General features: G+C 36.8%; 1 pseudogene; it reads left to right on the top strand.

The window, feature by feature from the left end:
- Nucleotides 1-6,661: 6,661 nt before the first annotated feature.
- On the top strand, nt 6,662-7,713 carry LOC122213164 (annotated as a pseudogene).
- Nucleotides 7,714-25,492: the final 17,779 nt, after the last annotated feature.

Genomic DNA, 25,492 nt, shown 5'->3' with positions numbered 1-25,492 from the left:
TCAGTTTTTTTTTTTTTTTTACTGTGATATGATCAATAAAGAATAGTAAGCCAAATGAGAGCTTCATATTCTGTTCATTTATGCAGTTTCAATGTGTTTAGAACATATAAAAATGACTAATTTTGTCATCTCCCTTTTGGTAAACACATCTAAGCTAGTGAGAAGCACATTTATATTTCCTGTCAGACAAAAATATGTGGAAAGATGTCAAAAGTAGACAGGACATACATGATACCTTTTCTCACAACTAAAATATATCTTAAAATATCAAGTTTGGTACTGAGAGTAAAATGACATGAGCTAATAAAAAACCTTCATCTTAATACCATCTCTCTGCATCATATGGAGTATATTTTTTATGGAATGTATAAGAAAGACGTAAGAATATCTACATATCTAATGACTTACAGAGTAAAAGAATTTATAACAAAGACCTTTGTGATACGAGTTCTGTTAGGAAATAGCTAAAGGAGCTAAAGCAAATGCTAATTAAAAGGTTTTAAAGTGAAAATGGGGAATGGGCTAGATGGGCAATGGGCATTAAGGAGGGCACTTGTTGGGATGGGCACTGGGTGTTATACATAAGTGATGAATCACTAAGTTCTATTCCTGAAATGATTATTGCACTACATGTTAACTAACTTGGATTTAAATTAAAAAATAAATTAAAAAAACTAAATAAAGTAAAAATGTGGCAAATCAAATTAAACTATGATACAGACAGAAGAACTATCAAGAGGTGCTGAGGAGGAGTAGACTGCTCACTTAGAGACAGATTGCACAGACACCTTTATGCAATATTTGGAAAATATCCAAGATCAGCAAATACCTCAGTTACTTTCTTGGCTTTTACATGGCTCCATACCTCATATCAATATGCACCAGAATGCCCAACTTTCACATATTTTTCAAGTCAGAAAAATGCGCCCTGGGGATTAACATGTATAGATTTCTATTGGAGGTCAGGCATAAAAAAGAATGGTGATGAATACTTGTAATTCGATCCTCATTTATTTTAGCAGTTTGTTAATTATCAAATATAATCAGTGTTTCCTAATCACTCTGTAGCTGAAAACAAGGGTTCATGTTGGATGATTTAACAGACCGTAATGTAGGATTTATAATCCAAATATCCTTTTCCTACCTCTGAAATACATATGTAAAGAAATAAGATTAGGAAAATGCACCTGTTTAAAAATAACAAATCTTAACCATTGGCCAGAAATCTGTGTCCATAAAGGACATGCTCAGTAGTTACAAAACACATTTTCCTTTGAAAGTGAACTACCAGGAGAATAGGATGTTTAGCAATCCATACAATGAAGAGCAATAAAAATGTGGGATATTACATCTTGGAGTAAAGATCAGACACACTGAGCTAAGTTGTTCTATGCAGCCTTGCGCAAAAAGATCACTGAAGAAGACAGGCATTAGAATCTTCCAGAACTTTGCTCCAACTTGAGTGATTTCTGAATCCATACACCCGAGACAAGGCAGGGAGTTGGAGATAGGGAGGATTATGGGAAAAGTGTGCAGAGAAGCACTTAGGTCAGACTCTCTAGATGTGCAGTCGTGGTGGGTACTCTACTGAGCAGAATGCCTCCCAGACTTAGCGGGCTCTGTCGCAATTTCCTTTGAAGTCCTAAGAAAGTAATCGATCATTCTTGATTCATCATTTCTGGGTGCAGAGATCATGCTCTGGTGAGCAGGCCCATTTGTCATTAAGGTTGGCCTGAGACAGTGGAGGGCAGAAAAGGGCAGCTTGGTTCCCACTCTGTCACGCGTTTGCCTGGAAGCTGCAGCTTTCCTACATTTTCTCCTAAAACTGTCATCTTTCCCATCAAAAACTTTCACATAAACACGTGGTGTGTTACTCTAATGGATAAAGTCAATCAAATATATTCTGGTTCTAGTTGCATTTATTAAGTTCAAACAAGTCCACATAGGTACTGAAATATGTTAAAGGTATTTTGTTTGCTTGTTTTCCAGGGGGATTTTATTTAGCTTCCCCCCCTCCGCCCCCCCGCTCAGGTTTAGTGACTAATTTCATGAGAAAATAGGCCAATTCACTGAAACAATCCTTTCCATGAAAATGAGAAATCCATTTCCATATAATGGCAAGTCACATTAATTCCCTGTGACTTAGGTCCTTACACAAAAAATTGGGAGAAAATGATGCTTTTTGTACGTTTCTCAGAGGTACTCCAGGTAGTAATGAGATGGTGTCTTTAGAGTCTAGGAGTTCCCTGAGGAGATGTACAATACAACTCAAATTACCACTCCATTATGATTTATCTTTGCTTTATATAAGCTGTTTACTGTTAGCAGCATTTTCCATGTAGAAACCTTTTATATTGCCAAAGTGCATTAGCCATGATGTTTATTTCTACTCCTTGCTTGTAAAGGGTCGGAGGCTACAAAACAGAACTTTTAACTGCATTAGGTGTAACTATTGTCTTCCAGCACTAATTTGTCCTTCCTTAAATGACTTCTATACAGCAAGCAGCTTTGAAAATGTGAGCAAGAGCTCCCAAGGGACAAGTGAAATGCAACACAGCGGTAGAGGAAAGCTAATTTCCAGTCGCATGAAGGAAATGGAAGATGGGCCCAGCTAACATTGTAAAACATACAGAGATAAACAGCACACTCTCTCCAACGTGCATGGCCTTATGTGCAAGGAGCTGAGGTCCCTCTTGCACCCTCTCAGCAAGTCAGCCCTCCAGGAGCTACCATTCTCAGTCATTGGGGCCCCATCACCAAGACTCAAGCTTACTATCTCTCATTTTCAGGGCCCAGGATAGTCTCATCCATTTTTTTTGCCTCCTGCCGAGTGAATCTATAGCACTGGTTCTTCTCAGGTCTCAGGGCTGCCATCTTAGTTTACTCACCTCACCTCTCCTAGAGTATTCCGGCTGCCACCAGCTACCACCAGGCTGTTTTTCCTGAACCTGAACCCATTTCTACTTTGAACTCATCTAGTAAACTTGTGTCCGACTTTTGCCTCAATCTCAGGACCCTCCATCATTTAAGTTAAAGCACTGTAATGGAGCAGTTTAAAACACTGGGGTGATGGCCAAAAGATTGCACTTCCAATTGCTGACTGTTCTTTACCAGCTGCGGGACTCTCCAGAAAATTGCTTCTTTAATTCTCAGCTCCTTCAGCTGAGAAGTAAGAGAAATAATCCTTCCCTCTCCCCCTCTCCAGGGGGTGGTTGTTAGGAGTAAGAGACAATGTAGGCAAAGTGTTGAGCACAATGTCCATCACGCTATCTGTAACAAGTTGTAGTTGCTGTTGTTGCAAAATCTGGCTTCATTCCAGCCATGAAAATCACATCTTTTAAGAGTGGACAACAGTAAGGGCCCCTGGGTGGCTCAGTAAGTTAAGCGGTTAAGCATCTGATTTTGGCTCAGATCATGATCGCACTGGTCATGAGATTAAGCCCCATGTGGGGCTCTGCGCTGACAGCAGGAAGCCTGCTTGGGATCTTGTCTCTCTGCCCCTCCTCCACTCATGCACTCTCTCTCAAAATAAATATATTTTTTTAAAGAGTATACAACAACACAATAATAGTGATAGTAGCTAACATTTGTTCAGTACTTCCTAGGTATTGGGTCTTAGTGTTAAGTGCTTGACATACGTCAACCCATTAATTCTCAAAATATTCCCTTAAAATAGATATGATGGTTGCCTTCATTTTACTAACAACAGAAGTGTCGCACAAAATGATCACATGATGCCTAGGTTACACCAGGAAGTGGGGGGGAGCTGGGACTCAAATCTAGTAAACCTGGATCCAGAGCCTGTGTTCCTGGCCTATGCCTCAATGGTTCCCCATTCCCTCCCTGGAACCTGTGGGCTGCTATTTCTCTTTTTTGGAATTTCTTCCCTTTCAACTCTAGAGTTCCCTATCTTACGCATTATTCGAGTCCCACTTCAGGTCCCCCTTTCCCCAGAAAATGCTTCCAGTTCTCACTGCATTCATTCTTTTTCTGAACTCTAACAATCCTGTGTTACATAATGTGGCACTTAATTACACACCGCATCATATTATTTTAAAATTTTTCTCACCCATGTTGTTTGCCCTTAGTAGCCTTCTAGGACCTTGAAAGCCGCAACTCTATCTTTCCTATGCACAGCACAGTACTGAGTCATTGGGGTGGGTTCTCAATCAAGACATGGAGATTGTTACATATTGTAATCTTCTGCATAATATTGCTTTGCCTGTATAGTGCTATTTCCTGCATTTTATATATGCTACCTCATTTGAATTGCAGGCAATTATTCACATACAAAAATACTCAGTAAGTATTTGATAGGTCATGTTACCAGGCTTGAATGGAAAGCAAGCTTAGTATCTCTCTGGAACACCTCTTCTAACCCAAACTCACACAATTCCTGAATCGTCCTCAGAAGAATGAGGAGCTGTGACAGATAAAAACAATTTTTCTAAAGTTTGAGAATACCAAGTTTGGGGATCCGCAGAATCCTTAGATAGATCCATTTTTTTTTATTTAAGGCATTTTGAGAACTTATAATTTTCTAAGAAGACAATTTCCTTAAGAGTCATACATAAGTAGAGCTCTTACCACCAGGCAATTTCCTCTGACATTTTCTTTAAAATTTTGATCTTTCCTCTTTCATTGGATGACTCCTCCTTGCAGCTTTTGGTGTTTTGCTAAGTGCTTCCTTCCCCCTCCTCTGTGATTATAGCCTCTAACATGGCCAGGCGGTTATGAAGTCCACTCTTTAATCAACATTTGTCCATGTGAGGCATAATTGGTCTTTTCATCTTACTAGCGATGATGAGCTGCCTATCCAGGCTGGCAATATTTTATTACTTCTCAGTAATACCCCTCCAAAATGGAAATAATTTAATGTTTGGACTATTTTGGCAGCCTTTCTGACTCTCAAATAAATTGTGCTAAATATAAATCCATGTTTACTGAGAGACCTCCCACAGTGTTGAAGATATTTTGATTATCTTTGAAATTAGAACAAAGCCGACTTAGATATTGGGCTTTTAAAATGTAATTCTCTGTACAAAGTGCAGCACAAAGTCAATTTCAGTTCTATGTTCCCTCCAATCAAACATCTTCACAGAGAGGTGAACTTGCCTTTATCCTTTCTAAGGAGGGCAGGTAGCATTCCAAAGCCATACCACTTCTGGCTTCCCCACCAGGTTCCTAACAGTCCAAAGGAGGGGAAATTTATAAAATGTTTTCTTATGCTTCCATATAGAAAACATAAATGACTCAGATGACAAGTAGTTGATAGAACAGTTCTTCAAACTATACAATATATCTGAGTTTTATACTTGGGCTCCTAAAAGGAATTCATAAAGCTTAATCCCTAAGTTCCTAAAATACAGGAAACTGGCACAACAAAATTTCTTTCATTTTGTCCTCTGGTAATAAAATACCCAATTTCCTAAAGGAAAAGACAAACATTTTTGAGTGCTACTGTGTCAAGCAGTTGGCTACACACTTTTCACAGATATTACCTAATTATACCTTAGATACTTTGGAGAAATTTTAAGCCTGTTTCATGGGTCAGTGAAATAGGTGACTATCTTTTCCTGTGACAAATTGTGAAGATCACAATTTTTAACATCAGTGTTTTTTAAGGGCCTTGAAAAACATATACATTCTAACTGTGACAATATTAGGGGTACTCAGTTATAGTTGTTGAACTAGGTCAGGGGAACCTAGAATAAATAAATAAAGAACAAAAAAAAGAATCAATAAATATTCCTTTTGGTTTTAGTTTTCTTCATTTATTTTAAAATGTTTATTTATTTATTTTTGAGGAGAGGAGGGGCAGCGAGAGAGGAGAGAGAGAATCCCAAGCAGGTTCTGCACTGTCAGCACAGAGCCTGACCTGGGGCTTGAACCCATGAACTGTGAGATCATGACCTCAGCCGAAATCAAGAGTCAGATGTTTAACTGACTAAGCCACCCAGGTGCCCCTCCACTTCTGTCTTATTGAAACTATTCAGTGTTTAAAGTTTTTGGTGTTGCTGTTGTTGTTTGGTTGGTTTTGTTTGTTTGTTTGTTTGTTTTTTCCCTCTCCCCAGCTTGGGCCAGTTCCAGTCTGGTAAAACTGTCAATGAAGATGCTGCTTCTCTGTTATTCATTTCACTTCTTTCCTTCCTCAAAGTGGTATTTTTGAAGAGAAGCTTCATGCAGAATAGCAAAGCCTTACATGGCTGGTGCAGTCATAAGCTGCATCAGAGTATTCTCCAGGGTAGGTGTGTAGTCTCTCTTTCCTTCTTGGATGTATTTGTGGTGTGGGTCGTCTTCTATATTACAATTCCCTTGATAAGTCAATGCCTCCTCCAGTAGGCTGCTTTGCTCCACCTGGACTGCTGGTTCCTCTCCTGGGTCACTTGTGGTTGAGGTCATCCTCCAGGGACATGCCCCTTCAGAATGGCAGATGGGCCACAGCGTTCTAACATGAATCGCTCAGGGGGCCCCCCAGAATAAAGGGCCCCTCTTTTCCAATGAGATGCAACTCCATTCTCTTTACTCTATAGGCAGGTATACCATTCCAGTTAATCTTTAGGCTTTTGACCTCTCTTGGTGAGAATCAGATACTAATTCCACTGGAACTGATTTCATAACATCTCAAGATATAACGTACCTAGTATGGTTTACTGAAGGCATGAAGTTTGATCGAAGTTATGTTTCTCCATACTTTATTAATACATCAAAAGGTCAGAATGTGAATTCTAAGATGCATACATTTTATTGAGCGAAAGGAAAATTTCTAGTGTCCGGTCCTTTGCACCTTTTCTTGAAATTGCCAATGCTCACCATAAGCCCTTGGTCATAATTGCTGAAGATGCTGATGGAGAAGATCTGAGCATACTCATTCTGAAATTAGCTAAAAGTTGGTCTTCAGGTTATAGCAGTCAAAGTTCCAGGTTTTGGAGACAAGAGAAAGAAACAGCTTAAAGACATGGCTATTGCTACTGGTGGCAGTGTTTGAAGAAGAACTGACTCTAAATCTTGAAGATGTTCAGCCTTACAACTTCAGAAAATTTGGAGAGGTCATCATGACCAAAGATGATGCCATGCTCTCAAAAGAAAAAGGTGACAAGCGTCCAGTTGAAAAATGTATTCAAGAAATATATTGAACAGTTAATATCACAATTAGTGAATATGAAAAGGAAAAGTTGAATGAACATCTGGTAAAACTCTCAGATGGAACAGCTGTGCTGAAGGGTGGTGGGACAAGTGATGTTGAAGTGATTGAAAGGAAACACAGAGGTAGAGATGCCCTCAATGCTATAGAAGCTGCTATTGAAGAAGGCATTGTTCTGGGAGGGGGTTGTGGCCTGCTTTGGTGCATTCCAGCCTGATTCAATAACTCCAGCTAATGAAGGTCGAAAAGTTCATACAGAAATTATTGAAAGAACACTCAATATTCCTACAATGACCATTGCTAAGAATGCAGGTGTTGAAGGATCACTGATAACTGAGAAAAGTATACAAAGTACCTCAGAGGTTGGTCATGACGCTATGCTTGAAGATTTTTGGGATATGGTGGGAAAAGGAACCAGTGACCCAACTAAGTTTATAAGAACTGCTTTATTGGATCTTCCTGGAGTGGCCTTTCTGTCAACTACAGCAGAAGCTGTAGTCACTGGAATTCCTTAAGAGAAAGACCCCGGAATGGGCGGAATGGGTGGCATGGGAGGTGACATGTTCTAATTCCTAGAATAGCGCTTTACTATTATAAATGCACAGTGAGAGGAAGGTCAAAGCAGTCCTCCTCAACAGTAACTTCAGAGACATCAGCTGAAGGAAATGACTGAGGAAAAGGCTGACTGGTGGTTAAGAAAATCACAATACGGAGCCTGGGTGACTCAGTCAGTTGAGCATCAGACTCTTTGATTTCAGCACAGGTCAGGATCCCAGGGTCATGGGATCCTTCACTGAATGTGGAGGCTGCTTAAGATTTTCTCACATTCGCTCTCTAAAATAAAATTTTAAAAAGTCATATAACCATCAGTTACTAGTTTCAACTGACAACATTCAATGGTTTACTGCGGTCACCGTATTACATGCCTACAGACAACTTATTTTGTGTCTTTAAATAAAAAGACATTTGTACATTCCTGTACTGAATGCAAGAGCCACGTACCAACGTACTACTTTCAACATAAATCACTGGGGCATTTTTACGACTATTCTGTTAAAATCGGGATTTTAGTGCTTGCCATCTCCAGATGAAAAGTTAAGAAGCAGCCTCTCTGTGGAAAGCAAGAATAATTGTGTGGAAAGTAGCTAAATGTCCAATTATGTGACAACCTTCGTGTAATTAAAATTTAAATTTTAAAAAGAAGAAGAAGAAGGAGGAGGAGGAGAGGAGCACATGTCCTGGAGCCAGGTGTCAGACCTGGGCTCAAATCCTGGCTCTGCCACCAACCTGCCAAATAATCAGGAGGAAGTTACTGAAATTCTCCATGCCTGCTACCCTAATCTGTGAATGGTGACACTAACTGGTGGTAGTCTTTAACCTCATCAAATAATATGGGGGTATAATAAATATTAATGTCTTAGCACAGTTCCTAGCTTATAAAAAGCACTCAGAAAGTGTTAATTATCACATACAGAAGAGTCTGGCCTCTACTATATTAGTCTCCACATTGGAGACCTCAAATCCAACTAGAAAGAAAAGATAGGTTTGTGCTCTGCTTCTGAGAACATTCTGTTACATTAGTTTTCTTGAGTACAGCATATTTATTTCCATTCCCTTCCTGTTTCCCAAATGATTTGTGGTCATTTTTAATAAATGATAAATATGCAATAACAACGTTAAAATAAGGGTAAAGCGCTAACGTCATGTAACTGAGGTAGACAATTATGTCCAATGTGCAAGCCAATGGAATTTTTAAAAATTGAGTATTAATTTTAACTCCAGACATAATGGAAGTCATAATGACCCAAGAAAATACGATGCTGTGTAGTTCTCATCCCACAGAGTTATCACTTTGCTGAGTTACTTGAACTTCAAGTTTTGAATATGTAAGACAGTGTCTCTATAAAGCTTCAAGTATAAAGGAAGGAGCACTGAAGATTAAAAACCAAACAGCAAACAAACAAAACAGCTTTCCAAAGGTCTCTTTTGATGGTACTGTCTTCAATATATGTGGGGACTAATATTCAAATATTAACAAAAGCACGCGTTCTCAAACTTCAGCATGTGTAACAAACACCTAGAAATAGGGGTACCTGGGTGGCTCAGTTGGTTAAGTGTCTGACTTTGGCTCAGGTCATGATCTCACAGCTCGTGAGGTCGAGCCCCGTGTTGGGCTCTCTGCTGATAGCTCAGAGCCTGGAGCCTGCCTCAGATTCTGTGTCTCTGTCTCTCTCTCTGCCCCTGCCTCATTCCTTTTCCCTCCCTCCCTACCCTCCGCCCCCTCAAAAACAAACATTTAAATAAAGCTAAAAAAAAAAAAGGAAGAAACACCTAGAGATTAAATGAAGATTCCTAGGCCTGCCCCTGGAAGAAATGGGGGTGCAGAGTGTCCAAGAATCAGCTATAGATGGGCACTACAGTAAAGTTTGCTACAAGGAGGGCTCGGACCTCGCTCACAAACACTCAGCCAAATGTGGGCATAGCTGTTCTCACTGGGCAGCAACCACTTAAGAACCACAGATAAGACACGATTATGAAGTTCTCATTTCCGTGCCTCAGACCTTCTTCAGAAGGCGACAATCTTACTCCTACTACTACTCCTAGCAAGAGAGTTAGTTTCAGAATTAAATGGGTGCTTTTTAATGATGCATCAGATGCAAAGACGATTTAGTTATTTAGCAGAAAACACAGGTATTTTAGTATTTAGTAGAAAATAAAGATAGTGAAAAAGTATCTTTAATTACAAAACGTTAATAACCATTCGAAAAATATGAACAAAGTCTATGAAAATGGAGGGGGGCGTTAACATATTCTACACAAGGGAAAAGAAATGGCCAATAAATACATGAAAAGATGGTTGACCTCATTATTAATAACATAAATTCAGACTGAAATAAACAACAGTTTTTTATGTATCAGACTGGGAAAGGAGAAAAGATCTCTGTTAACACATTCATAATGATATACAGATGAGCAAAAGGGCATTTCCATACACTTAGGTTGCAGAGAAAATTGCTACATTTTCGCAAAGGAGATCTAGCAATATGTGTAAATTTTTATAAGTGCTAATTTTGGCTAAAACAATTACTCATCTTAGGGCTTGGCCCTGAAAAAAAATAACTGTGTATATACATTTACAATAATGTATAAAAATGTTAGTTTGGCAACGTTCATCAAAGTACTCTTTAGGAAAAAAGAACTTAAATGCCCAACAACTAGAATTAGTTAAAAATTATAATATTCATTACAATGCAATGCTATGAAAATACTAAAAACTACAATGTGTAATTATGATGTCCACAAAAATGCCCACAAAAATATTTAAGTGCCAAAAGTTATGAAAACTTATGCATAGTCTGATCCCATTTTCCTATGGAAAAACTGATTGCATGGGGTAGAAAAAAATCCTAAAGGTTTTACATCACCATAGTAATTACAAATGTTTGTAGTTAAAATAAAAATGGACTTTAATGATTTTTTTATCTTTAACTTGAATTTATCATCAGAAAATACAATTACATCTTTTTTCTTAAAAATATATTAAATAAAATTAAAACATATGTGCTTTAACCACGTAAAGTAGGTGATTTGTGTGAATCAAAAAGTATGTTATTCAGGAGTATAACACTATGGCTTTTCTTTGGCACCAAAAAGAACTACATGTTAGCTGGGTTTACATTTCTTTCTCTTAACTACTTCCTTGGATATCTAGTCGCTGTAGAAATATCTGGGAGTTACACAAAAATCAAAATTGAGTGCAAAGACACATTCTGACCTGTACTTTTAAAAGTACTATATAACTTTCCCAAGAAGGAAATATTCTGATCATTGAGACACTTTCAGTATTTTCTCTTCAATGCCTCAGAGACTTCCACTCAAAATAACTCTACCTTGAACAATACAATAACTTGGGGAAGAAAAAAAAAACTGTTATGGGAATTGTGTTCCTCCAATGTGTAAGGAGAAAAATAGTCCAAAAAAACAAACCCAAGACCAAAAGGAAAAAAAAAATCACCATTCAATTATTTTTACTCTCATAGTTTCTTGAAGAGTTCATTTCTGAATTTTTACAAAGCTCCTGAAAATCGATATCAATATTTACTTATCTCTTCTAGTGTTTTCCCAACATGAATAATGTTTTGAAGTAAACATTTGCCTTGACACAATATGTATTTGAGCCAGAGATGGTTTTGTCTCTGGTTAACTTATAAGCTGCTCTATTTTTCAGAATCCACCACGTACAATTGGGAATTATGATCATTATCATTATTGAAGTTTCTTGTCTTTGTAGGCTGCTTTGCAATGTATAAAACATTTTTACACGCAATGTGTCCCTTTCATTTTTATTTTCTGACATTCTTGTGAGGTAGGTAGAGCAGATATCATTTTCTTGAGAGAGATGTGAGTTATAAAAGGTAAAGCTATTTAGGTAAGATCTATTTATCTTGTCACCATCTCAGTACACTAATGGTACTTTAACAACCTACAGGTCTTCGTGTGGGATCACACAGTGTATAATTTACAGAAGAGACAAAAGTTTAGTCTCAAATCTCGGTGAATAAAGAACCCATGGCCTTGGAACCTGTAGAAGGAGATGAACAGCTGAGCCTTTATGGGTTCCAAAAACCATAGTGTCACCAAAAGAAAATTGAACTTATTTTTTTAAGAAGTAAAAAGCCTGAAAATAAAAGCCTTTAAATTCCAACAATGGCATATAAAATTTTGATATGTTTTTGATAATAACTAATGATATACCCTTGACTAATATTCTTGTTTTCATACATGAACAAGTTCTAAAAATTATTTGTAAGGTGAGCAAAGATTATTAATAAAACAGAAGCTCATCAATCAGGGTCAGAATTACTTTGTGCTTTGACTGGAGACTGGTATTAATACAAAACTGGCATTAGCTTCACTTCCCAGAAGTTTTAAGACTGTTTAATCTAATGTTCCCCCAAAGGGTATTCCATGACCATGGAATCCTCTTGAAAACACATTTAGAGTTGACTATTTTTAGAAAACCCAATATACGACACTGCCCTTTCAGACATTCATAAGGCAAAGTGGTATACTATAAACGGCCATAGAGGTTTATGCAATATGCATTGCCCCAAATTTTTCAATCCCTTCTTATAAAATCTATTTTCTTCAATAAAACCTATTTAACCTTTCAGGGAACCAGAATACCAATATGTTACTTGAGCCTTTTGTTGTTGTTGTTGTTGTTGTTGTTGTTAGCACAGAAACAAACTAATTTTGAAATAATAACCAAAGGGGGCGCCTGGGTGGCTCAGTCGGTTAAGCGGCTGACTTCGGCTCAGGTCATAATCTCGCGGTCCATGAGTTCAAGCCCTGCATCAGGCTCTGTGCTGACCACTCAGAGCCTGGAGCCTGTTTCAGATTCTGTGTCTCCCTCTCTCTGACCCTCCCCCGTTCATGCTCTGTCTCTCTCTGTCTCAAAAATAAATAAACGTTAGAAAAAAAATTAAAAAAAAAGAAATAATAACCAAAGAAAAATATCTCTTGTAAAATACATTTTGTTCTCTCATAAACATTATAGGATACTCATTTTAAATTACCTTAGATTATTGGAATTTCAGCACAGTGCTCTAAAATTAGCGGTTGCAGTCACTTCGGAGCAAAGGAGGCAGACACAAAATACTGATTGTTGTAATTTACTCACTCTGTTCCATAACAAACATGTCAAGACCTAGAGGCAGGAAGTGTAGGATCACTCATTACTCTAGAAATAGCAAAAACTTACTCTCTAAGCACTCAAAAAAACAGTGTGCCCAAGTTTTAAATTTTATGTTTTAATTTTAAAAAAAAATTTAAGCTAAAACTAGAGCCAGGTTTCTTCCTTCTTTAATGAAACACTCAAGAATGTGTGATCATATCCAATATTGGTTAAGTAAGACTATTAGGATTTTTTTTAGTGAAACTCAAAAACTAGAGATTTATCGATGTATAAATTGGTTTCTTTGAAAAAAGGATTAAGGAGAATAGCAAAAAAAAGTACAATTTGTTTTGATAATTTCTATTTCTGTATTTATAAAAGGGGTGGTTCTGTAGCTTGTGTGTGTATATACATGCTGTGCATCATACAGATATATTCATATTGATATCTATATCTATATGATACAGCAGAATATGTTCATATGACCACTTCAGGAAATGGACTGCTCCTGTTTACAATGATCTTATTAGTATACCATTAAGTTGTTAAACCTCTATTTAGCTCTTCTCATGGCTGCCATCACAGATGTGACAGCCAGCTCATCACCAGAATCAGGCCTGTTGTTAGACACCCCCTTAAGCTTAAGAGATTAAGAAGGAAGCCACATCATTTTCCTGATATTTGTCATAGTGACAAGCCAGAATTAAGTAGAGCTGGAAAGAACTAGGCAATCTTGTCTCTAGAGTTTTCTTCTTGAGAAGAATGAAGGTCGATCATGATGCCAAATATTGGTCATGGGAGCAATAAAAAACACAACACTACCCAACCAGTCCTGGATTGCCTACAAATGTGGACAAAGAGAAGAAGGATGCTTAAATGAGAGCAAGTCTTTCTGAGATGAGACTGCTTCCCATATTTTCTTCAAGGACCTTGAAGTTATCAAAACCCAGAAAACTGTACTTTAGAATTACCAACCAGATCCCTTTGTGCATTTGGTCCTAAATAAAAACAAAGATCTCTACTTACCTACCCCCGTAGACCACACTGTAAAATCATGATCACTGATTTTTGAGACAGGCTGATAGAGCTTTACTATTTTCTCTTTATGTAAACTTTGATAAATGGCTTATTCTCCCTAAGCCTCAGTCTTCTCACCTATAAATGAGGGATCACTGTCATTTCACAGGATTGTTATGTCATTAAAGGCTATGTATGTGAAGTGCTTAACACAATTACTGGCTTACAGTAAGTGCTTCATAGTAACTAATGTTATTGTATTATTGGCATTCACATCTACCAGTCGCCCAGGCAGAGAGAGCACTAGGAAAACATCTCTCCTGTTATTTCACTATGTGTGTTCATCTGTGGTTCCTCATTATCTTTCCCCTAAATTCCCCCCAGCCAAAGCTTCTTCCCTTGCATTTTCATCATTATCACCAGTCTTTCTGTTCAGGACAGAATTAATTTATAGCTAAACTGGGAAAGAGTTTCCTTATTTCTGGGGATGTGTTGTTACCTGGATTTGGTTGTTTTAAGAGAAAAACAGTGGGATTTATGATGGGCTATTTAAACCCAGAACTCCCTATCTACCCCCCCAGAACTGTGTTTACTGATGCTTTTCATCCAGCATAAACTATTAGACAGCCTACCATGACAAGTGATAAGGGGAGCAAACGTACCCCGCTGGTAATTTCCACCTTAGCTCTCCCAAAGTCAAGATTTGCTGCACTTAGTGCGGCAAACTGTGGGTGCTAAATGACATTTACTCTCATTATCATCATAGTTATCTTTCTTTTGTGTGTGTGTGCCTTGTTCCTAACAAATAAATTTACCTCTTAAGGACAGATAAAATGTTTTAGTCATCTTAGGATCATCAGTTTCTAGCAGAGTGCTGAACAAAAAGAAAGCCGTTGATTATATTTGTTACACTGAACTGAACAGAGCCACAAAGAATTTCAGGATAACAATTTCTAATAGGTTATCAAACATCTGTAATTATCTGAGCATTAGGGAGGACCTTGACATACCGAAAAATTGATTTGCTATAGTAATACACCTCAAGTATTCTATAGTCTCGAACATGTAGCTGACATTCATACATTTCATTTTAATTGCTCATACTCTTGCCCCTCGTCCATTAAAATTTTCTTTAATGTTTATTTATTTTTGAGAGAGAGATAGAAAGAGAGAGAGAAAGAGAGAGAGAGAAAATGAGCAGGGGAGGGGCAGAGAGAGGGGAGACACAGAATCTGAAGCAGGCTCCAGGCTCTGAGCTGTCAGCACAGAGCCCGACATGGGGCTTGAACCCATGAACCGCAAGATCATGACCTGGTACTGCGAGATCATGACCAGAGCTGAAGTTGGACGCTTAACTAACTGAGCCACCCAGGTGCCCCATCTTGCCCCTACTCCTAACTCACAAATAAGTTATTCAAAATAATAGTAACACTTCTTCCCTTCTTTCCTTCCTTTCCCTCCTTTATTCCACAAATGTTTACTTAGTTACCACTCTATACAAGCACTGAACCAAATCCTGGGGGCTCAGAATTGAATGAGATATTTCTAATATCTTCTAGGAGTTTATATTCTGTTGAGCATAAGAGACAGGAAATCTACCTTTCAAGTACACCATGAAAAGTAGTATCAATACAGAATGCACCAAGACTATAAAAGAGCAGAGGTGGGTCAGGGATGACTTTCTATACACATTGGGGTGGCTATACCCAGTGCAGATTTTGTGAAAGATAGACTGCAGTGGAATGAAGAATGGGACACAAACAGACCATGACCATGGAGTACTATTTCAGGAAATAGAATATAGAAAGAAATGTAATGGTTAAAAGTTGATTAGCGTTGTAAGACAAAGTCAAGGTACAAGAATGTGAATTTTTATAAGAGTAAGGCACAGATTGCTTAGGTTTATGATGAATTGCCAGTAAGTGGAGAAAAATGGAGAATGGTTGATGGAGCATGTTCTCTCAGGAGATAGGATAACCTGGCATCCAAACAACACTAATCATGATAATGCCTTATTAAGGGGGTGAAGGAAACTTAAATCCCACCACATCCAACACTGTGCTATCCAACACTGTAGTCACTAACTATATGTGGCTATTCAACATGTGATTTGCAATTAATGTGACTGAGGAACTGTAGTTTTAGTTCCTTTAATTTTAATAAATTTAAATTTATTATAAATAACCTTTGTGGCCAGTGGCTACCATATTGGACATTGCAGTTCTAATAACTACTATGGTTTCTTCTGTGTTTCAATTGTATAAATAAATAAAATTTCAATATACATCTATTATGATTACACAATTTAATATGAAATAATTTATACATATGCATGTGTATAGCATTTTATTACTTATCTTTTAATAAATGCTATTGTGGATGGATGTTAATTCAAAGAATTCCTAGTTATACAGTTGACCCCAACTCATATACACCCAGGCACATACAATTTATTTTGAGAATAAGTTCATAGTAGTTTGGAATCATCAAAGTTTGTTTCTGTGCAGTTCATGTCTCTGTGACACTAGATTTGAATTTAAACAGTAATTTATAAAAACATACTGAGAGCATAATGATATTAAAATAAAGAATCAAAAAAAATAAAAAAAATAATAAAATAAAATAAAATAAAGAATCAGACATTGATTTACTTTAATTCTATGTTTGTGTATAACTCTTTGGAGTATGTATTAAAAATTTGGAAATTTGCAGAAGACTAGAAACTGAACTTGGAATGTCATAATCCACTACTATGATAGACCACTGTGTGGATTTTTTTTTGTTTTCTAAAAATACATTAATGTAATTTAAAAATACAACATATTACATTTTTGTACTATAACATTTATTTCTTAACTGCACATATTCATGTGAAAGTTCAGTAAAAATGTTTAACTGTATTACTTTTCTAGTCATCTTAATCATTTATTTAATTTCATGATTATTACTAAAAATAATTCTGTAATATAGAGGAAAATGTTTAAGATAAGCTGTCAAGTCTTCTAGGTACATTACCATATTGGAGTCATCTTCACAACTTATACACAGTCTTGACAGAATATAAGTCTTACTAGGTAAAATTATAGGAAGAACTCATATTATTCTTATATATGGATCTAACCCCTGCAGGAAACCAGAGACTTTCATGACTTCTAACCTAAAAAGCAAATATTTGGTGTAAGCACAAACCAATTGGTTCTCTACTGGTTTGTCATAGTCCTGTGGAGCAGACAGCATGGTGGTTTGAGAGAGCACATGCTGTGAATTCACACCTTGGCTTTGCCACTTAGACAAGTTCCTTAACCTTTCTGAATCTCAGGTGCTGCCCTTATAAGATGGGAAAATGACAGACATATTTTGTGATGACTAACTCAGATAATAACCGTGCAATATCTTAGACAGTAGGTGCCACATAAGTGGTGGCTCCATTCTTATTAGAAAAGGCAATGCAACAAAAGCCCATATTTCACAGAAGACCATGGAGGAGGGGAAGGAAAAAAAAAAGTTATAGAGGGAGGGAGCCAAACCATCAGAGACTCTTAAAAACTGAGCATAAACTGAGGGTTGATGGGAGGTGGGAGGGAGGGGAAAGAAGGTGATGGGCACTGAGGAGGGCACCCGTTGGGATGAGCACTGGTGTTGTATGGAAACCAATTTGACAATAAATTTCATATTAAAAAATATTATCTTCTCTAAATAAAACTAAGACTGTATTCTGACCAAAATAAATAAATAAATAAATAAAAAGAAAAAGCAATGCAGATTCCTGAATTATCTGACTCAACACATTGGTCATTAACATCCTCAAACATCTTCCTCTATTGAGAAGACTATTTTAAAATTATAATCATTACTACTATTATTATTTTCCTTTGCAAAATATTTGAAGCGCTATCAAAAATTGTTATTTTTTTTTAATTTGGGGGAAGAATGGTGGGTTTTTTTTAATCTTCATTTTTAAAAGAAAAGAAAATGGTGTACCTGAAGCAGTATTATTTTAAGAAAGGAATTATCTGTGATATCTCTTTTATGCCTCGTGAGGGCCGTTAGCTGAATTTTACTAGTATCTCTATACCTTGTGCCATTTCTTTTTTCAGTCCATTAGAGGGGAAAAGATGCTAGGTAGGTCAAAGGAAACCAACTCACTTGGGAATGCATTTTGCTAGCAATATTTAACATGTTGAGTTAACAAACAAAAAACAGAGAAAGACCATCAAAAACTCATATTTCTTAAATTAAGTAATTTTAATAGGCTTTATGCTTTGGTAGTTTCTCATGTCAGCATTATCAAATTAGGTGAGTCCTGAGTAATTAGCTTGCTTGATAGAACTGAGTGGGCACAGCCAAGTGCTATGTATGTGTCCTGCTCCTTATTCTAATTTCTAATTCTCTTCACTGGAATTCCCTAGACCAGATGCTCTTGACTTACAGAAGGAAATAGTAAAGTGAGTGCAGAGAAGACAAACTAAAGAGTATCAGAGTTAGAGATGAGAGCCCTTTGGGTAAGTAGTTACGTAGTTTTAGGATTATTGATTTATTCTGATTATAAGAAGAATGAGGAAAAGCAAGCTATACCTCATACTTCATAGAGGTATTTTTTGCCAAAAAGGTTTTTCAGTGAAAAAAGGGCTCCCAAATTTTATAAACTGACCAGAGATAATACAGAGTAATATTTTTACCTCAAAGTTGACAGTCTCTCCCTACCCCAGCTTCATTTTTTAACCCACTTGGGAGAATTAAAAAAAAAAAATAGTGATACCTGTTTTAGGCCTCTTGAAAGATCCTGATGTGATTTTTCTGGGGTGAAGTCTAGGCCAGGCATCAATAATTTTTAATGTCTCTATATAATCCTGTTGTGCAGTGAGGATGGGAAACCACTGTTAGTGACGCTAAAGACTACAGTGGCCACATGAGATCATGTATGCCAAGAGCCCAGTCCAGTACCTGGAAGATGGTAAGTATTCAAAATGTTATATTCCTTTACTTTTTCGTTGAAGTGAGTCTAAAGATGATGCCCTAATTGACATGATAGCTTATAAAATTTAACAAGAGTGTATATGGTGAAAGAAAGCTGACATTGACCTAGACAAAAGTGGGAATGGATCATAGTATTCTCCGCAGTTGGACTTCCTTTCGTGTCAGATTTGTCACTGTCACCTACATCACCATCATCACCATTATCATAGACTTCATCTAATCTCCTAGGGCTCCTTCCTGCAAGAAAGCTCTAGAGTGATGAATGGTGGGGACAGGGAGTTGGACAAAAGTGTGACAAAGACAAATGTTAATGAGGATTTGGGATTTTACCTTGTTCTGCCCAAATACGTTTAAGCCTGCTTTTATTTTAGTGAACTAAAATAAGCAAAAGATAATAAACAGTTTGTTACTACACTTTAAGATGGAACTTAATTTCATAACATTAAAAGTATGAGAACCAGGGGCACTTTATGTTATAGATCCTTTTCTTTCTCTTGAAAAACTCATTACTGTGCACTATAAAACTGAGGAGGTAACATTTTGCTTTCATTTAAACAATGCTGGGCTCTATTTCATCATTTGCTGAATGACATTTTTCCTGTAATTTCTGAGAGAAGACAGATTTTGCAATAACTAAGTGAAAATATTCAAAACTTCATTTCCTGTATATCAAGGTAAACAGCCTTAGAACTATGAAATGATTACAATAATTAATGGAATGACCATATTAAGGTAGTGCTGAATGCAGATAGGAAAAACTAGGTGGACCTGCCTCCCAGTTCTGACTCAGTACTCCAAAGGGAAAATATTTAATTGCTCTGAGCCTTAGTTCTTTTAGCTATGAGATTATAATACTTTGAAAAATAATTGTAAGATTAGGAGTTAAGCATGTGGTAGTATTTTAAAAAGTATGTCAAACCTCAAAAAAGAAAGTTTTTACTCTGCATCATGTGACAGAAAGTACATCCAGTTCCTTTCTGGTCTAAAATTAGTTGTTCCTTGATTGCACTTTGCTGTTTTCAAATGCAAAAACATTCTTCGAAGCACAAAAGAATTTCTCTTATTGTATATCAAGCCTACAGCACAATCAAAATCTGCTGACAAATGGTACATTTTCCATCACTTGTAAAGGTAGTTGAACAAAAAAAAAAAAAAAAAAGTATTCGCGAACAATCTTGAGAATATGTCACAAAACTCAAACTCTAAAATCTTTACTGGAATATTTTTAAAATCTCCAAGCATGATTTTATATTTATGTGCAAACTATAAAAGAAAGCATCATGATTACAACCTTTCAAAACTTGTTTTTCCAGTCACGTGGTTTATGATTATGGGAATTTGAATACTAGATTTTCTCACTGCCACAAATACCATAAGTTTAACATACCTACAATTCAGTCAAGACAGCATCAACAAAATGGCTGAAAAGCATCACAATTTGAACCTCTTCAGACTTCACCCCATTGAGCAAATTACTTGAACTTGCCCAACTGGGCATCATACTGGGGAATGGCTGTATTTGGAGTCATGATTGGAGAAAGCCTTCAAAAGGTACAATCTTAATTATTTTAAAAGGTAACCAGGGAGTTAATCAGTTATGGTAAATAAGCTATAAGAACACAGAATGTAGAGTTGTTTTTTCTTTTCTTTTTTCTTTTTTTTTTATGACAAACTTGGAAAATTCCCTTGCCTGGGTAATACTCAAGTTGAAAGAAACATATGAGATTCATTCTGGCAGAACATAACCCAGTAGCTGTCATACATATCTTTCTCTGTAGATGATGCATGGGGCTTCTATTAGATTCCCACAGCTCCTGTAACAGATCACTACAAACTTGACAACAGAAAATTCAGTCACATTTCGGAAGGTTAGAGGTCTGAAATCAGTATCATGAGACCAGAATCATGTTATCAACTGGAGCACATTTGCTCTGGAGACTCCCGTGGATAATCTGCCCCTTGCCACTTCAGCTTCTAATGGCTGCCAGAATTCCAAGGTTTGTGGCACACTAGTCCAGTCTTCAAGGCGAGCATCTTCACATCTCTCTCAGTTCCATCTTCATATCATCTTCTTGGTCTCCATGTGGTCCAATTTGACTCTTCCTCCCTCTTATAAAGATACATATGATTGTAGGCAGGGCCCATCATGATAACCCAGGATAATAGCTCTACCTCAATATCCTTCATCATATTGCAAAGTCTTTGTAGGCATTAAGATCTGATGTATTGGGGGCCATTAATCAGCCTACTACTGTGCGTTAATGGAATGCAGCCCATTTAAAAGTCTATTCTTGTTAAACAAGAGAGAGAGAAAGAGAGAGAGAGCTTCCAATTATTACCTCATAATTTTGTTGTTAGGAGGAGATATAAGGGACTATGTTGAAAAATAAACTAGGAATGAAGACTCTGGGTATAATCTCTTTCATGAAAATGAAGTTACTGTTAACCAGTATAACTGGTGAGGAGGCTTTATTATCTCTAGAAATGAAGACTAATCTTTGAATCCTTAAAATTAATTTTAGGTACAATATATTTCATTTCTCTTCAAAGCTGTACAAGAAATAGTTACAGGTAATTTTATTTTAATCACACTGATTATGAAGACTCACAATACCCCCTTTGGGCATTAAGGTCAAACAGAGAAATGGAGTCTCACTCTTCCTAGGACTTTTCATGTGGAGTGGGTGATGCAGAACACTCAGTTATAATGAAACTACCTTCTATTTTCCAGGTCTTTTAACTAAGGCAGAAACATAAGGTTTTTAATAAGTATGATTGTCATAAATCATATACATATTAAACCAGAGACAGCACAAATACTTTAGTTTGGTGTCTTGTCTTTCTATTCTCAATTTAAAAAATCCTTTTCATTGACCTCTTAATAATTGTTTAATTAATACTCACTAATAAGGAAGACTGCAATTAGCCTAGAGCTTGATTTCTCCATTAAGAAATGAAACAAGGTTACAATAGATAAAAACCCTGCAAAGAACTACTATTTCTTACTTAAGTTCATGGTACAATTATTATTTAAATATGCATAATTTATTAATGTAATCAAATGCCTATCTAATCAGAGAACTATGAAAAAGCTAAGGGAGAAAAATCATGAATATCCTAGTATATTTTAACATTGTCAAGTCTACTGGACTTGAGACAACAATACCAGCAGCCTAGAAAAATAAACATATTTCAGAAACTCTTTACTTATTATTGCCTAGAATAAACAGCATATCGAAACAGTTGAAGAACTATAAATAGAGAAAGAAAATTTGGCCATGCTGAAAAGACATCACTGTTGGTAGCTATTAACCTAAATGAAGAGGACACTGGACCTACGCTCAAAAACGATTTATTCTTTTGGGGCGCCTGGGTGGCTCAGTCGGTTGAACATCCGACTTCGGCTGAGGTCATGATCTCACAACTCATGAGTTCAAGACCCACGTCGGGCTATGTACTGACAGCTCAGAGCCTGCAGCCTGCTTCAGATTCTGTGTCTCCCTCTCTCTCTGCCCCTAACCCACTCGCATTCTGTCTCTGTCTCTCTCAAAAATAATAAATAAACATTAAAAAAAATTTAATGGAGATTTATTCTTTCAATCCATTTTAACTGCACAGTTGTAGTTCTGAATAACATGGGAAGAGGTCAAATGGGAATAGACTGGTTCAGGTTAAACATATATACTTTATTATTATTTTTCCTGAAAATATGAATAATGAATCTGTATTAATGGTAAGGATTTCTACAGACAGAATTTGCACACATCTGTATTCATGTGCTACTTCAATAAACAAGTTTACTGAAAAAAAATCTTTATAAAAAAATCATAAGCATATGATGCCTTTCAGATCATTTAACTTTTTTCTCTCATTATGTCCACTGCGTATTTGGCAAATTTATAATACTAGTTTAATGCAATTTTATATTTGTAATTTAATTTATTTTTCTCTAACATAAAATATTTTATGGACCTTATATTTTTGTTTGACATTATGTAAGGCAGAACGATGTTATTTGGAAAGCCAAATTATGTGAAAAATATTTATTTCCATTCTACCCATAAAACAAATGAAATGTAATAATGCTTTTGAGGTAGTATGTCCATTAGTTGGCTGGATCTGTCATCCACTCAACACATTAAAAAGTCAGGAATCAAACACATAAGGGCTAGAACAAATGATTAATGCTTGTTTTGGGCCACAACTTCATTTATTAATAAATTATTATTAAAGGAGATTATTAAGGATTGACATTAAGACTAAAACCAAACTACCTCTCATTTCTGGCCCTAAGCCTGGGGAGGTGCACGATTTAAGCAGAGAAGGATTGTGCCCTATTTCCCATTGGGATATTGAGATCGACAGTGCCCTACACTCTTGTGATTGGGGTCATTACAGCATGGCTGGTTGCAACCTCAGAGCACCCACATAGGGGAAGATGGACATTTTATGGGAAGCCAGCCATGTATCAGAGGATAGCCACTGAACACATATCTTCACCACAGCACACACAGAAGGAGGGATATGAAAGGAAATTCTTTGCAAAAGGAAAACCACATTAAAATTGAATTAAAGTGATCACTTCAAATTTCAAACTGATGACCTTTAAATTAAACACTTCAGCTCCAAGCTACCCACACTCAAATTAATAGGAATTAAGAGAAGAATTCAGAGCAAAGTGAAAACATTAGAGAAAATAATCATTTTCCCCTTTGCACGCTTTGGAGTATAAATTTTCACTTCCTTACACATATTTTAAAAAGTTATCTAATACAACAGCAATATTCAAAGTGAAGCATGCATGCATGTAGGTGTTAATAAAGACATCCCAAGGGCTATAGGGTTATGATATCTTTACAGGAATCAACTTTCAGGCATTCAAATTCCATGTGTCATCTTGCCAAAATGTATCTCTTTGAGAATACATCTGGGGTCAAGATGTCTTGCTCTTCTCTCCCACATTGCCTTGTCTCCCAGTGTACGATTACAGGCATAACTGCCCCTATGTGTTATCTTAATATGGTACATTTCCCTGGGGTGGGAAAAGCTTCAGGACAACTGATAGTGAGCCAGCACAAAACATCAGTCTCTGCAAATCTTCCCAAGAGTGTAAGCTTGTGGTAGATGTCTTCCTTATCTTTCTATTAAGAGCAAAGTCTGGCATCTGAAATTAGATCTTCTGGTCGATGTGTGCAATGTCCAGATTTCAAGTATACTGTTGCATGGACAGCAGGAGTGATGACAATTTTCACTCAAAACCCTTGTCTAGAATGTTTTCAAAGAATGCTCTTAGTGGAAAGTTCATCTTACCAGTCATAATTTGCCCTTAGTTGCCCTTCCTACTCCTCTGTGCTCTGCTGTGCATTTTAAGGGAGGTAGGGCCTCTCTCTAAGTCACACGTTCGAAATTTCTTAGCCAAATTCCTCCCACTAGAGGAACTCACAGGTTAAAGGAAGACAGGAAGATAGGAAAAAGACTCTCTAGCTGCCGGTCTCTAGACCGTGATAAAGGTAAATATTCAATGCTTTTTGCAATCCTTGTCCTTAAGCACAGAACCACATCCTTAGATGGAACATCAGTGCTCAGAGTCTCTCGGAACTCCGAGAACCTACCTGGGACTGCCTCTTCTCCATGCACTGGCTCCAGGAAACCCACCACGGTTCTGATCCCTAGTAACCTCAGATCCTGCCATTCTTCCCTTAGCTGTGATCATTTGTCCCTGCAGTTAAAATCTAAAAGATTTCTCTGTCTGCCTTTTTCAGTTCCTTTCCTATCTATATAATATCAATCTTATGCATTAATTCTCTATGATTGTATCCTGACAGGGAGTAAAGAGAGCATCAGTAAGACATATTAACATCAGTGGCACTAGATTCCATTCAAGGAACGAACTCATATTCAGACTCCATGCCTTATCCACCCATCTATCTGAGAACTGGACTGTTCAAGATTTGTAAATCTTGGGATTTACAAATTTGTGACAATATCTGACATTGCTGCATTGCCGTTACCCTCAGTAATGAGAAAAAGCTTAGTGACTTGTTTCACTGACCCACATCTCAATTTTACCTGCATATTTTGCATGATTTCAGGGAGAAGGAGTTGGAAATTTCCACTTTACTTCCAATAAATCAATGCTAAGTTTTAAAGTAAAATATTGGAAATAAGTTATTCTAATGTTTTCTTGAACATTTATTCAGGATCAGAGGGGAAATATTTGTATTAGCTGTTGTCATATTATTACATACTAGGAATTTATATTCTTTTTTTTACGATGTCCCACGTATCAAACTTGTTGTTATTCTTCAACCAGTTCTCCATTCATTTATTAATTGCTTGGGAGAAATTTTGTCCAGGTTAATTCTTTACATTTTGTCCAGATTACTTCTTGCATTTGTGCTGGGAATCATATTCCTTTACATTGCTTTGGGAAAACATCTCTGCATCTCTGTACCTTCCAACCTTTTCCTAGTTCTGTGCCCTCAATATACACACATTCCAATTTATTCCAGTTAAATAATGATGATCATAATAATGAAAATGACCATTGTGCCAAGGGTGGCAATTGTAATGCTAATGCCAAACTGCTCCTCGCCCCTCTATCATCTCTCTCTGATTATACTACACCCCTGTCTCAAGGTAAGCATTTTTTATTAGCTGTATATATTCATGGCTTT

Source organism: Panthera leo, chromosome A2 (genome assembly GCF_018350215.1).
Source record: "Panthera leo isolate Ple1 chromosome A2, P.leo_Ple1_pat1.1, whole genome shotgun sequence".
Lineage (NCBI taxonomy): Eukaryota > Metazoa > Chordata > Mammalia > Carnivora > Felidae > Panthera > Panthera leo.
The sequence above is the reverse complement of the archived record's forward strand: the minus strand, read 5'-3'. Positions and strand labels throughout refer to the sequence as shown.